General features: G+C 36.3%; 1 protein-coding gene across 8 annotated transcripts in view; it reads right to left on the bottom strand.

Annotated features, from left to right (window-relative positions):
• Positions 1 to 15,820, bottom strand: part of Dlgap1 (DLG associated protein 1) — an 826,029-nt gene that overhangs the window by 703,610 nt on the left and 106,599 nt on the right. For 7 of the 8 annotated variants that reach the window (XM_036172827.1, XM_036172826.1, XM_036172832.1 and 4 more), the window contains one exon: positions 7,028 to 7,188. The exons of the other annotated variant lie outside the window; for it this stretch is intronic. The gene's annotated coding sequence lies outside the window, so the exon portion shown is untranslated. The remainder of the gene's footprint in view (positions 1 to 7,027; positions 7,189 to 15,820) is intronic. 8 annotated transcript variants of the gene reach the window in all.

Below are 15,820 nucleotides of genomic sequence, written 5' to 3'. Positions count from 1 at the left end.
AGTTAATATTATGATCCCTTACGGGATTATTAGCCCATCACCAATTTTCACAGTTCTTTAATCAGATCACTTGTATCTTTCTCCATTGTTTCTCTACAGACTAACACACCAATGGCCCTGTTTTATTTTCATGATTTCTATAGTTATTCCATAAATATGTACTCACATGTGAAGAGCTGGAGTTAGGAGGCTCCAATGAGAGGAAACGTGAGTGTTCATCTTTCTGCATCTGACTTAGCTCACTCAATATAATCTTTTAGAGTCTGATCCATTTCACTGAAAATTCCATTTTTTCTTAACAACTGGATAGTATTCTATAGTGTATTGGTACCACATTTTAATTATCCATTTGTCCATTGAGGGACACTGATGTTGATTCCACTTCCTAGCCATTGTGCAAAGAAAAGCAATGAACATGATGGAATAAAATGTCAAGTCCTTTAGGCATATGCTAAGGAATGGTATAGCTGTGTGATATGAAAGATACATCTTTAGCTTTTTGAGTTTTCTCCACAATGATTTCCATAGCACTCACCAGTTTGCAATCCAACAAATAGTGAATGAGAGTCCCCTTTTTCCTGCATCCCCTCCAGTATTTGTTGTATGTGTTCCATTGATCTTTGCCATTCTGACTGAGGTAAGATGAAATCTCAAAATTGTTTTGGTTTGCATTTCCCTAATTTCTAGATTAGGGAAATGAGATTTCCACATTTCAGGGATAAATCTAGCTTGGTCACAGTGCATAATAGTTTTGATGTATGCCTGTATTCTGTTTCCAAGATTTTTAATTTTCTTCTTTTATAAACTTTCTGTTCAGGTTCAAGGACAATTTTTTTAATGGACCATATTTTTGTTTTTGACTCTTTGATTTTTCTATTTATTACATATTCTGGATAATAATCCTCTGTCATATATCTAGCTGGTAAGGATTCTCATTTTGTGGGCTTCTCCTTCATCTAGTTTATTGCTTCTTAGTCTTGCAGAAGCTTTTAAGCATCATGAAGTCCCATTTGTCAATTGTTGGTTTTAATTCTTACTGAGAGTCCTATGCAGGAAATCTTTTCCTGTATATCCAGTAGGGAACTGCCTATGTTCTCTTCTAGATGTTACAGTGCTTCAGGTTTCACATTCAGGTATTTGATCCTCTTGGAGTCAGTTTGTATGCAAGGTAATAGTTAAGGCTCTAATTTCATTCCTCTGCCTGTGAACATCTGGTTTTGCCAGTGCCAATTTGGAAGATGCTTTCTTTTCTCCAGAGTATGTTTTTAGGAATCTTTGCTAAGTATCAAATGTCTGAAAGTATGTGGACTCATGTTTATGCCTTTAATTTTGTCCCATTGGTTGACATGTCTGATTTTTGCGCACGTACTATATTGATTTTTATTACTATGGTTTTGTAATACTTCTGAAGACCTAAAATGGTAATTCTTCCAGCATTGTTTTAGTTTCAGAATTGTTTTGACTATCCAGGTCTTTTGTAGTTCTGAATGAATTTTAAGGTAGAGTTTTTCACCCCATTTCTTCAAAGAATGAGATGGGAATTTTGATGGGGACTGCACTGAATTGGTAAATAGCTTTTGGCAGAATGCTCATTTTCCCAATATTAGTTCTACCAATCCACGAGCATGGGATAGCTCTATTTTCTAGTGTACTTTTCTATCTCTTCCTTCAGAGATTTAAAGTTTTCATTGTCAAGGCCATTCACTTCCTTGGTTAAGTTTATTTCTAGATATTTTATTTTCACTGAGGCTATTATGAATGGAAGTGTGTCCATGATATCTTTCTCTGTATGACTGTTTTTGGTTTAAAAGAAAAACATTTATCTTTGCAAGCTGATTCTGTATCCTGCCACATTGCTAAATCTGTTTACCATATCCAAAAATTTTCTGGTAGAATTTTTGAACTCTCTAATGTATAGTAGTATAACATCTGAAAATATTTATTTCTCTGTTTGTATCCCTTTAATTTATATACCTTTAATATCTGTCTCTTGCCGTATTGCTTCATCTAATGTTTCAAGCACAGTATTAAAAAGGAGTGGGGACACTGGATAACTCTAGTCATTCTTGACTTCAGTGTGATTGCATCAAGTTCATCTCCATTCAGTTGGATTATGTTAGCTGTGGAATTTTCATATATAACTCTTATTATGTTTAGGTATACTTCCTCTAACCCTATATTCTCCAAGTCTGTTTATCCTCAAGGGATGTTGGATTTTAACAAAGGCTTTTTCTACATCTATTGAGATAGCCATGTGAATTTTTGTCTTTAAATTCATTTATACAGTTTATTACATTTATTGACTTTTGTATTTTGACCCATTCCTGAAATTTCAGGATAAAGCCAACTTGGTCATAGTGGATAATCATTTTGATACATGTCTGTATTCTGTTCATAAGTATTTTATTAAGCATCTTTGAATCTATATTATTATTTTGTTTTTGTACTTTAACTGAGTTTTGATTTAGAGTGATACTGGCTATATAGAAATAATTTAGGGGTCCTCTCTCCATTTAATAGTTTAACAGATGGATATTCTTTCTTGATCCACTCAGTCAGGCTGTGATGTTTGATTGGAGAATCGAGGTCATTATTATTTAAAATAGTTATTGAAATATGTGTTATAACTATGATCATCACATCATTGATATTTGGTGCTGTGTTCAGTGTACTATATAGTTTAGAAATCATGCCTTCATATTTTCCCATGGTCTGTTGGCTGTTCATTCCTTTCTTTAGGCTGAAATACTGCTTCCTATATTTGCTTTGGGTTTGATTTGCTGCAAGTGTGTGTGTGTGTGTGTGTGTGTGTGTGTGTGTGTGTGTGTGTGTGTTTGTTGGCCACCATTGTGTTTTAGAACTTGTAATGCAGTGTTCCAGGCTCTTGTGGCTTTCAAAGTTTCTATTGAGAAATCAAAGTCAGCTATCATTCTGATGTATTCTCCTTTATATGTGACTCACTTTCCGCCCCCTTTTGCAGCTTTCAATACACTGTCTTGGTTATGTATGCTAAATGTTTTAACTAAATATGCTGTGGGAATTTTCTTTTCTGCTCTTGTCTATTTGATGTTCTGTGTGTTTCTTAGGTCTGCATGTGTGCTTTTCCTTACTTAGAAGTTTTCTTCTAGGATCATGTTGAAGATCTAGTTCATGTCAGGGACTTGGGACTCTTCTCCTTTATCTTTGCCTATAATTTGAAGGGTTTGTTTGTTTTTTTTTTTTTTTCATAGTGTCCCATATTTCTTGTGTTCCTCTTCCCCATTAAAAATCTTCATAATGTTGCCAATTCTGTCTAGATCCTCTACTTGATCTTTCAGTCCTGGATTGTCTTCTGCTCTACTTCCAAGGTTTTCCCCTGAATTTTCTATTTGGGCTACTGAGTTTTTAATTCTGTCTTCATTTCACCTTGAGTCCTCTTCAATGTTTTCTTTGAAGACATGGATTGTCCTTGTCATTTTCATCAGCCTATGTTTGTGTTTCCTTGGGCAGCACTCAGGTGTTTATTCTCTTTATGTTATTTCTCCTTAATCTCAATTAGCTGCTTCTTTGTGTCTTCTTCAAATAATGTAATTCTTTAATGAAGATTATGTGTTTTTTTTTAATTATGTGTCCTGTCATTCATCTATGTAATTCTCATTGGTTGACATTTATACAAAACTGGTAGATTTTGGAGGGGAGATATTGACTAGGTATTTCATATTGTATGTATTTTTTGGGGGGGGGCAGGAGATCTGGGCATGTGGTCTTCTCTTGTTATTTTTATGTCTAATATGAACAGAGGTGGTTAGAGAAGAAGAGAGGATGTGCAGGTGGGTTGAGACTAGAGGTTAAAATGGCTTCAGGAGAGTGAAGCCAGGTAGACAGAAGGGAATAATTAATTAAATATGAATTCCCCTCCCCAGTCCCTAGAATTAAAACACACCTACAAGTCAATATCTGGCAATATACCAATCTCAGCACATACCTTGTGTTGAGTCCCTAATCTGGCAGTGAATGTGTTTAGAAATGTTACTTGTGGGATCCTCTAATATTTGGCATTATGCAAACTAACAGCAAGCCCAAAAATCTTTTAATTAAATTGGTCATCTATATGTTAGGGACATAAAAGACTAGATTTAGTAATACAGACAGAAAAATATACTCTAAAAGTTTTTACCTTTCAAACAGGGGTAAATAATTATTTTACACACATAAAATAAATATACTTAAATTTTCCCCATGAAAGTAGCTTTTAACTTTGTAAATTTGTGCAGATGGTCTTATGGAACCTCATTGTCTACATTGAAAGAGCATATGGTTTCTATATGCTTCATTGAAATAACTTAATTACATTGCTCCTGTCCAAAAAAAAAAATCTAGCTTAGTCCCAGAACATATAAAAATGTGAATTAGCACAAATGAAGAATACTATATTTAATGCTAGATAAGTCATAAATCTTGAGACACATCTTAGGAGATGTGGTATATCATTCTTATGATTGCTTGTTCCTGTAACTAACTTTAAAAATGCACTGGAAACAAATATGTAATATTGAATCGAGGGAAAAAACCTACCAAACATGATTTTGTTGTTTCCAAAAATGCCTGTTACTCAGTTCTGCATGGTATGTGTCAGATTCAAGCATGAGATATGAACTCAAAGTTTTTGGCTTCCTAAAACTCATCCGTTATGGCAAATCATAAGCCAAATGGGAGCTGACATTAAGGTTAGAATATAGGTCCAGATTCCAAGGGTTCAAGACCATGTAGACAAAATTGAGTGTCAAGTTAGACTGATAGAGGAAGGGTAGTGGACTGTGGTTGAGTCATGCTTACTGACTGTTTATGACTTTGAAGATTGAGTCAGTGGCTCAAAGTTCTAAATAAGGATAGAACTGGAAGAAAAGTGTAAAGTGACCTAAAAAAATCAATGTTTTATAATTTCCTTTGAAAATGATAACATTTGGAAAGCTTATAAGCAGTTTTCCATAGAGATGATTTAGCACCATCACAAGAGGAGATTTTTGCTTAAACTAAACATACTGTATTAAGGGTCTAAATGATGATGAAGCATCTTGTTTCAAACGCTAAATTAAAAACATTGCTTGCTTTCAGTTTCACTAGGCTAGCAAAATCTTCTGGGCAATGGTGACACACATGTAATGTGAGACTAGCCTGAGGTACATGAGACCCTCTTGCAATAGAACCAAGTAGACTGACCATATTGGAAATCACAGCAAAGGCAGCTGACCATGCGTTAGAGAATAATTATAATCATGGTGATAGTAAAATTCACTGTGGTTAAGCTGAATTTGTTAACTCTGTGGCATGTGCTGTGGATTATAGCACTTACTCTTCAAGATAATTGGGATACACAGTCTACTGTTCTTGTTTCAAAGACAAGGGGACTCTGCTCAATAAATCAAGATGCGAGAAGTCACAGGAATGATGATAAAAATTAAACTATAATAGCCTTCAGACATGTTTTATCAGATTTAAAACTCACAGATCTACCCTGGAGAACTCTAGTAATGTGGTCCAACTGAGAGGGACTGTGTGAGTAGGGAAAATGTAACACAGTAGAGTTTTCAGATGGGAATCTTGTCCTCATAGAGAAAGTTGTACAAGATTAATATCAATCAGCCTAAAAGCACCATTTCAAACATGTGTACATTGGTTTAGCAAAATAATGCCTATTTATTGATCACTTGTTGAGTAACAGATCTAGTATTAGACCTCTATTTACAAATTAGTTTATTAATTTTCAAAATTACCCAACAAGTCATGCCAAAAAAGTACCAGGGTCAGAATTCAAACTATAATCTTTGATCTGTCTCTAGAATATTTTTCAGACACCGTGTTGTGAACAGTGACATTTACACACCTCCAACCTCCCAGATCCCATTTTCTAGGTCTTTCTTGCTAGTAAACCTTGGGGGATTAAGTTCCTTACTATCATCCAAAAAATATATGAAAAGTTGCTGGACACTGTAGATGAATGTGGACCTTGGGAGATGGTCTCCATCTACAAAGTCAGCTGATTTTTGTTTTATATCTCAGAGGCACTGATGTAGATCTCAAGTCTCAGATATGAGAGGTGAGCAACCTGTGTACTTGAAAAGAGAACCCTTTGGATGGTTTCCATGTCCCAACCCCTGTCTACCATTGGCAGATGCTATGAGCCATCAATGGTTTTTATGCCCGGGCTTCTGTTCTCAGGAAGCCACAGTGTGTCTAGAAGACGCAGAGCCCTCTTTATTCATCTTCACCTTCTCCCCCAGGAACCCTGCAGGAAAGACTCCTGCTCTACCATCTGGTTCCACCTCAGTCTTTTCCAAGCCCCAACTCTCTGGAAATTAACCTGATAGGCATATCTGGCAATTTTATGTATTATAGCAGAATATATCAAACCTGAAGGAAGAAACTTGGGAATAAATTACAGATACTAGCAATACAAGGAGGGAAACCAGGTAGGAAAGAATTTGCATATAGCTAATTACAACACACACATTTTCATCATAGCCAATTTTCAAGTAATTGCTTTCCCATTTCACAGCGATTGACTTTATAGAGGTAACACCAACACGGACAATTATGGGTTTTATTAAACTATACAGGAAGACTGCTTGATAGGAAACGCTACTTACATTAAATGTTAACTCCATTACTTTATGTATGCTCTATTTATTTATGCATGACATGACAACACCTTCAAACAGATCAACATTTGCTTGACTACTGATCAAGATATCAATTAGCCGGGCGGTGGTGGCACATGCCTGTAATCCCAGCACTCAGGAGGCAGAGGCAGGCGGATCTCTGTGAGTTCGAGGCCAGCCTGGTCTCCAAAGTGAGTTCCAGGAAAGGCACAAAACTAAACAGAGAAACCCTTTCTCGAAAAACAAACAAACAAACAAACAAAAAAAGATATCAATCAAGGCATCAATGATATTTTTAGATGAAACTTTGCAATCAATAAAAAAAAGTAGAAATCCTTCAGAACATATCATCATGTCATGAAACAGCAAAGGTATTTTTATGCTCTTACCAGTCTTGGTGAGACTAATGAAGTCCCCTCTAGAAGAACTCTGTTAATTTGGGGTTATATCTGAGCAAACTAGATGTGTGCTGGTCTTTTGAAGAAACTGTCCCAGGAAAAGGTATGTGTTGTCCTCACTAGAAGTGGCCCAATTGTACACTCACAGTTTTCTGAAACAGAGGAGGTAAAGAAAAATAAGAATTGGGATCTGTTCACAGAGCTCCACAGCTATTTCTTTTAACATTACCTGTACTCATTTATCCATATAGTGGTTGGAGATTATGTTTTTTTTAATTTTTAGCACATCTTAACAGTTTTATTTTTCAGTTTTTGAGATTATTATACAATTACATCATTTATGTCTTCCATTTCCTCACTTCAAATTTTCCCTATGCTCTGCCTTGCTCTCTCATGACCTCTCTTTTCATTAACTGTTAGTAGATGCACATATGTGTTTCTGTAGAGATCCCTAAATATGAGTTGCTCTTTCTGTATGTTCTCCATAAATAATCAAACTGCAGAGGTTTAGAGACCAGCCCTAATGGATACATCTACAAAACAACTCTTGCATCTTATCTTTTAACAAATATAGACTAGTGAAGCCAACAATTCTGTGCGTTTTACAGGTTAATTAAAAATAAAGTATCAATAATCCCAAGATTCTCAATAAATTCATTATGCCTCCAATACTAGTGAACTCTAATTATTCTTGTTGTTCCCTTCCATACGCAACCTTCATTCAGTTTCTATATTAGACAGAGGAAGAGTTTAAAAATAACTATCGTAATATAGTCATTATGACAGAATCATGTCATAATGAAGGGAAACTTCCAGTATCACTTCTCGTGAGCATTGGACCATGATTATGTAAAAGAAGGGTCGCTTGTGCCACAACATCATGGAACTCAATACTCTATGGTTTACGAGTAACCAAAAATTGGGTATCATATACAACATGGATTATCTGGCCAAAGGAATACTTTACACTCATGAAGAATGGATCAAGGTCACATGACATTTCATTATGCTATTCAGAACAGGGAATAATTTAAACTTACAAAATATTCATTTCTGGAATTTTCTATTTAATATTTTAGTCTTTGAGCAGCCAGGAGTAACTGAAACTGGATAAAAAGGACAAGTATCAATAAGAGGATGATGCTGCGTATTGTAACAAAGAGGGGGTCTTTAAGTCGTTGGGTCAGGTTTCCTATCATTTCATGACTGTAAAGCCACATACTTGACCTCTCTGGGAAAACTGCATATTCTGCGCAGATACTTGTAAAACAACAAAATTAAGCTGTCCTAAGTGAAATGCTTTATAGTATTCAATGAATTCTTACTATACCTATCTGTAACTCAGATGCCCCCTCCTCCCTTCCTTCTCCCTTTCTTTCTCTGTCTCTCTCTTTTTCTCTTCTCTGTCTCTCTCTGTGTCTCTGTTCCTCTGTGTCTCTGTCCCATCCCTCTGTCTCTCGCTGCTTTTCTGTCCCTCTGTCTCTGTACATCTCTCTCTGTCTCTCTATCCTTCTGTGTCTCTGTCCCTCTGTCTCTGTGTCTCTCTCTGTTGTTCTGTCCCTCTGTGTCTCTGTCCCTCTGTCTCTCTTTGCCTTTCCGTCCCTGTCTCTGTATGTCCCTCTCTCACAAACTGTCTGTCTGTCTCTCTGTCCTTCTGTGTCTCTGTCCCTCAGTCTCTGTCTTTCTCTGTTGTTCTGTTCCTCTGTCTCTCTGTCCCTTTGTCTCTATCTCTGTCTTTCTGTCCCTCTGTATCTGTCCCTCTGTTCTCTGTTTCTGTTTCTCTCTCTCTCTCTCCCTCCCTCCCTTCCTCCCTCCCTCCCTCCGTGTGTGTGTGTGTGTGTGTGTGTGTGTGTGTGTGTGTGTGTGTGTCCTGTTGTTGCTTAAAACCTACGAAGGAAGAGAGAGGTACTATTTACTGATCACATTATTATGAAAAACAAAAGCCTTTGGTTGGTGACTTGTAGAAATCTACTCAGTACTTACAAGAAAGGAGATACTTTTATTTCTATTTTACAAACAAAACTATGAATCAGCAAATTTTGAATGTGCCAAAGTCAGATGACAAGAAAACAACAGATCTGGGACTTCAACCATGCCTGTCAGACTTTCAAGGTTCAGGCTATGCCTGGCCTCTATCTTTGCTTTATTCCTACATACTTGTAAAATTGTTTCTTGATTGCTTGGTTGGTTGGGTTTTATTGTTGTTGTTTTTGGTTTTTTGGTTTGTTTGTTTTTTGGTGTTTTTCTTTGGTTTGGTTTAGCTTAGTTTGGTTTAGAGACAGGATTTTGCTAAGTAACACTTGCTGATCTTGAACTTGGAATTGTCCAGCCTCCCTCCACAGCTGGGATTACAGGCATGCTCCACAATGCCTGGCTATGGAGTCTTCCATACTTGAGAGAAATACACTATTTTTTTAAGTTAATTAATTTCCATGAAAAAATGCTTGCTTGATTCAAATATATTACATTATTTATGTAAATAAATTAAATATTCTCTAGGGTGAATGTATAAAGTAACAAATTGAATTTCGAGCTAAATAGGAAAGGATGCACACAGGAGGAAATAGCAAAGACAAAAATAGAATACAAAAGTAAATCAGAAAAACAGAACTCAAAAATCAATACTCTGGTTGCTTAAAAAGTAACTTTAACAAAATAAGCAAAACATAAAACTGAACAGATGAAAATAGAAGGCAAAACTATAAAAAATGAGAAATTACATAGGAACTAACTATTGAAAAATGAAATAAAATGAGAAACTACTCTATAGGCATCCATGCACACATGTTTGAAAACCTAGGTAAAATGAACAATTTCCAAGAGAAATGCAGACAAATTGAATTAGTAAGCAAGAGATAGAGTGATTTGTACCTACAGGTAACATGAACCAGAAAATAACAATATGACCCCAAATATTAAAATAACCAGTACAATATCATACAAAATTAAATTCAGAAATTCACAGCTATTATATACTTTGCCTTACAAATAAGTAGTCACACTTAAGAATCTGAGGAAGAATGGAGCTAAGCTAAGTAATTTTCAGAAACATTCCCGAGACCACATATGTGTAATGAATGATGAGGAAATCTGTACATACATGTAGTACTCTAAAGATTTACTTTTCATAGTGGTATGAAATTGTAAGGTGAAGGTTCTTTATGGAACATTTGAAGGCTGTGCAACTGACTAAATATATTGATGACAAAGCAGAGAAGTTTCTCTGTCTGAACAAAGCAGTTATGAGAAGAGATCAAACACTTTGATGTAGCACATACCACTTTGAGAATACTCCAAGGAAAACATTTCATAATGCAGGCAAGATGGGAATAAATATGAACTACTTTACAATGTAGGGATTGGCAAAGAATTCTCAAATGAACACCAGTAGCACAATAAATAATAATAAAAAAAATTATCAAATGGGATTGCACAGGAAACTGGGAGAGACCACCTATAAAATGGGAGAAATTTTGTGACCACCACACATTTGATAGAGGATTAATTTATTTGATTAAGGGTCCCCCTGGCAGTGGGATCAGGACCCATCTCTAGGGCATGAGTAGACTTTTTAGAGCCCACTGCCTATGGTGGGACACCTTACATAGCCTTGGTGCAGGGGGAGGTGCTTGGATCTGCCTCAACTGAGTGTACCAGGCTCTGCTGACTCCCCATAGGAGGCCTTGCCATGGAGGAGGTGGGGATTGGGGGAAGGATGGGGGAAGCCTGGAGGGTGAGAGGAGGGAGGGGAGGGGATCTGTGGTTGGTATGTAAAATGAATAGAAAATTTCTTAATAATAAAAAATATATTTTTAAAAAAGGGGAAAGAAAAGAGAATTGTGAACCTGCAGTTTCTTTTCACAAGCTAATTAAACCCTAAAAAAAAATACATAAAACTTCCAAAACTCAAGTACCCAATCCCCCCAAAAAACACCCAAACAACAAATGGACATATCAATTGGATAGTTCTTAAAAGACATACATGTGACCAAGGTGTGTATAGAAAATACTCAACATACTTAACCACCCTGGAAATTCAGGTCAAAATTACAGTGATATTCTACCTCACCCTGTCAGAATAGCTATTATCAAAAAAACAAAGAATAAATGCTGGTCAGTATATGAGGAAAAGAAGCTTTATGTGTTGTCATAGGAATGTAAGTTAGTATAGCCATTGTAAACATCACTATGGAGTTTCCTCCAAAATAAAATAAAAGAATTAAAAAAGCTACTGTATGATACAGTTACTCTACTGCTGGACATACAGTTAGAGGAACCTTAGTTACCATTCTTCAGAGATACAAACATGTTTGGCATTGTTCATAAACATGAGGTTAGAGAATCAGTTGCAGTGAATGAAACTCTGTGATCATCTATCATCTATCAATCTATCAATCAATCTATCTATTCATAATCTATCTATCTATAATCTATAATCTATTATTGCTATATCTATCTATCATCTATAATCTATCTATCTATCTATCTATCTACCCTCTCCCTCCCTCCCTCCCTCCATCCCTTCCTCCCTCTCTGCTTCCCTAATGGAGTCTTATTTAGTCATAAAGATGAAGAAATTCTGTCATTTGGAAAAAAATAGATGGATCTGGTTAACATCAAATTAATAAAATAAGCCAGACTTAGAATGACAATTATGCATTTGTAAATCAATAACCATATATATATATGAAAGTCAAGATTAACATTTGGGAAGAGCTAGGAAACCATCAGGAGAGGGGAGAGGTGACAAGAGAGAAGCTAAATGAGGGAAGAATGTGAACAAAGAAATGACATATGAAAATGTCATAATATAACATGATTTTGTACAATAACTATAGTCTAGTGATAGTCTTAAAGCAGTGACATGTAATAAAAGGGAACTTTTTAGAAAGGAAGCATCAGTAAGACACTAATGCACATCTTTATGTGAGCAGAAAGACATGAACTAGGTACAATTGTGTGCTTCTGTGTGTGTCAATGATGACACACTTCCTCTCCAAGTCAGTGGCAACAGAGCAATGAGCACACTTACTATCCAGACCTTGTTTTCCAATGATTTGTCCTCAGCAAAAATAATCCAGGATCTCAGAGGAAATAGTTGATTTGGGGAATGGGATGGAGATGAACAAGAATAGGAAAAACAACAAGATGAGAGAATACAAGATCTTGTGGAGCTAAATGAACAGAAACTAAAGGGTCAATAGCATGTCATAGGGACACAGGACCCAACCTGAGAGTGTTCCCAACAGCTCAATTCAGAGCAGTGTGAGCAGAATAAAATAAGTACCCAGCAGCTGTTCTATAGCTAAGTAGTCAACTGAATAAGTGGGAATGAACTAACTCATTCTCGGAGTAGAATTCACATGAAAAGGCACAGAAAGAATAATGGGAAAAGAAAATAGCATTGGCAGAAACACTATCAATTGTTTGGAAAGCAAGAATCATTCCTGGGTGTTAAAGTAGAGAGAGAAAATAGGATATTGGACAGTCCCAGGCAGCCTTCGCACAAGACACTTAGTAGCTAATAGAGAAAGAAACGTGTAAATTGACAGTGAATAAATGATGTAAACCACTGCAACCAAGTGAGCAAATTTCACCTCACTGGGCATCAGACAAATTCAACCTCCTGGAAGAAGTCACACCTTGGCTTCTATGATATTGAGACAAAGAATGAAGAGTCTGAGTTTAATCAGAAAGGAAAAACTTTACAAAGCATTTGAGGGACAGTCTACAAAGCAATTAGTGACATTCTTACAAAGAAAGCCTCAAGGTTAAGAAGGAAAAAGTCTAAGTCAAAGGAGGATGGAGCCATGAGAATGAATGAGAAACATGAGCTGGCCAAGAAACACAACAAGTGCATCATGGTTGCAACATTTGAAGCAGATTATAAATAACATCAATATTCATGATTTTATAATTATATCTTAGTTATGTAAGGTGTTGACATTTGGTGAAGGTGCTAAGTTTGTGGAAATTGTGTCATTTTCAAAGTTACTTTATAGGTCTTAAAAATAAATGCAATCACATTTCTATTGCAGAATTACAAAATGTCAGAATTTCCTGAGGATATCTAATCCAGTTTCCAACCAGTTAGTTTGACGTCTCTTAAATTAGAATCATTCTTAAATTTTGATGTAGAATCCCACTTCTCTACATATCATCCTGAATCCCCTTGGGGGCTTCACAGTCTACTGGGGAAAATAACTGAATCTATCACTGACAAATGAATGTGGGTCTAGTACCACTTTCAACCAACAGAATCTAGGATGTGACTCTTTCTCGCCCACAGAACCTGTATGACAGTATCTTAACATGGACAGATACCAACACATGGATTCTTTAATTCTGAAAGGTAATACCACATCTAGGGCAAAAAGAAAACAAAACAAATCTTCATTAATTTTCATGGGAATTAATATAAACAAATTACAATTTGATTGTTCAAATGGGCTAAAATGTTTACATATTCATTCTTTTTCACCATCTGCCAGGTAAATGAGTTATTACTGTGTATACACAGAGTCATTTAAACCACTGAGCATAGAACCAAATGAAGGTGCCATGGTATAACCATTTGAACAACCACATTTCCCTCAAACTTTTAACAGCGTTTGGTGATACATATGTATTTCTGCAGAGAATTCTCTTCTAAACTACCTGTGTAATAAATCAAGTTTTTAGTTCCACTGACTTTAACTGCTGTCATTACAAATTCTTCAAATTATAGGTTTGATCTAATTACTGCATCATTAGAATACAGGGAGTTGCATGCCATTATTTTACTAGTTACTATTCTCCAGGAGACATTGGAATGAATGTAGGCCACTCTGTGGAAATATTGATGACTGAAATCACAGCCTTCACACACACTGACAGCAGCACAATCACATCTGCTCCATTATTTTAGGCATTTAGCAAGAATTCTGAGGTTATTGCGAGAAATCTGTATAGCAAAGAGCGGAAAGAGTGTATTGGCTCATCATGGGAAGAAAGCCCTAATGTCTCAGGTATTCACCAGTTCAGGCTTTATGATTCTCTGGTGGGGATGTAATCACCAGGAGGAATATTAGCAAGAATTGCATAAACCTCTCTTCACCAATTGTCAGCTTGTATACTGTAGATTAAGTGCTGCCACAGGCTTCTAGTGGCTGGCAACTAGAGCTGTGGAAAATGTCACAGAGCCTTGCTAGCAACTAGCTGTGCTCCATAGAGCAGAAAATTAATCCTGGCATATTTGGGGGAGGAGTTTTCTGTAAGAATTTATAAAAATAGCCATATGGATAGAACCCAGGGTCACAGTTGTAAGTTCTTAATAGTTCTGCCATAAATAATTTCGTTACACATGCTAAAAATCTTAGCTCATTCTGTCTCAAAGCCTAGCTAATGTTTACTTGCAAGAATACATTTCCTCTTCTAATTAAGAGGATATATAAACAGCACAATAAAATATTTTTAAATCTATGGCACATCAAAATATACTGGATAAAAGTCAGCATCCACCATAGCATTTTGCCTTCAATTGCTCAATTACTTTGCTTCCTCTTGAATAAGTATTAAGTCTGAACAGATAAACATTTGTCAAAGTATTAGAGCTCCATCAAGAATGAATTAGATTCGTTGCATGACGGCAATGCTACAAACAGAATCATTAATCTAAGTAACACCAGGTTGAAGTTTATTGTTTATTTTATGTGTTTAGTTTGAATTATGTTTAGCTTTCAAATGAATATTTTCTGTAATAACACATCCACTTAGGCACTTTTGAAATATTTAGATACATTTTTTTCTCCTGTTACAGCAACGTACAGTTTTGTCAGACGGGCTAGACCTTATCTGTGAATGTGGAATAAAACTGTGGTATTGAAATGTTCAACAAAAGGAGACCATTAGAGAAAAATGCCATATTGTTGTTCCTAGGGAAGTTCATGCAGCTCAGGGAACAGCATCAAGCTATTTACTTGAGTCAGAGATTTCATCAAAATAAGGTTATGTCTTCCTCTCCCAATCCAGTTTTCTTACTTTACTTTGGCTTTTGTTGGGTGAACAGTACAGTCAAGAGTAGAATGATAGATCTAGAGGCTACATGTTAGGCAAACAGAGAGAAAGCAGGTTCTCAAAAGGGGGAGCTCAAAACATTCACAAGCTCATAGTTCATCAAGCCCCTCAACCGTTGGCTACTGCTCCACTGTAGAGAAAGGAGAGGGACAGCTTGGGGCTTGCAAGTCTTAGGTCAAAGATGAACCAATAATGGCTTAAAACTGGCCGCAAGACCAGAGTAAACTGACAGTATTAACACAATGCTTTCTGGGACTAAAAGCAAAAGGCTAAAATCCATAGCAATAGAGACTGACTGTTGTTGCTCTTTTCAGGTCCAAAGCTAACACAGACTAAAAGGCAAATGTCATGTTAATAAATCCAGTCAGTTACCTCTTAAATACTAATGAGCTTTTGGCCACACAGAATACCCTGAATACAAAGTTAAAACTTACAGTAATAGACTCTGATTAATAATTTTCCTTGTTTAGCCCAAGCAAGCAGCAAACCGTTGTCACTCCAGAGGCTCACATTATTCTGGGTAGAACAGTTTTTTTTTTTAAATGTTCAACTCAATAAAAGGCTCAATGGACAAAGCCTTGAGGCAAATGGTTCTCTCTCCTAGCTTTTCCCTTTGGCCTTTCTTGCACGGCATGGTACCCCTGCTCTAAACTCTGCTTTCATTAAAAATGTCCTTAACCTTTTCACTGTTTTTACATTTAGCCCTTTGTCTAGGAAGATGCTCCGGGG

The sequence above is a fragment of the Onychomys torridus genome, chromosome 23 (genome assembly GCF_903995425.1).
Source record: "Onychomys torridus chromosome 23, mOncTor1.1, whole genome shotgun sequence".
NCBI lineage: Eukaryota > Metazoa > Chordata > Mammalia > Rodentia > Cricetidae > Onychomys > Onychomys torridus.
The sequence above is the reverse complement of the archived record's forward strand: the minus strand, read 5'-3'. Positions and strand labels throughout refer to the sequence as shown.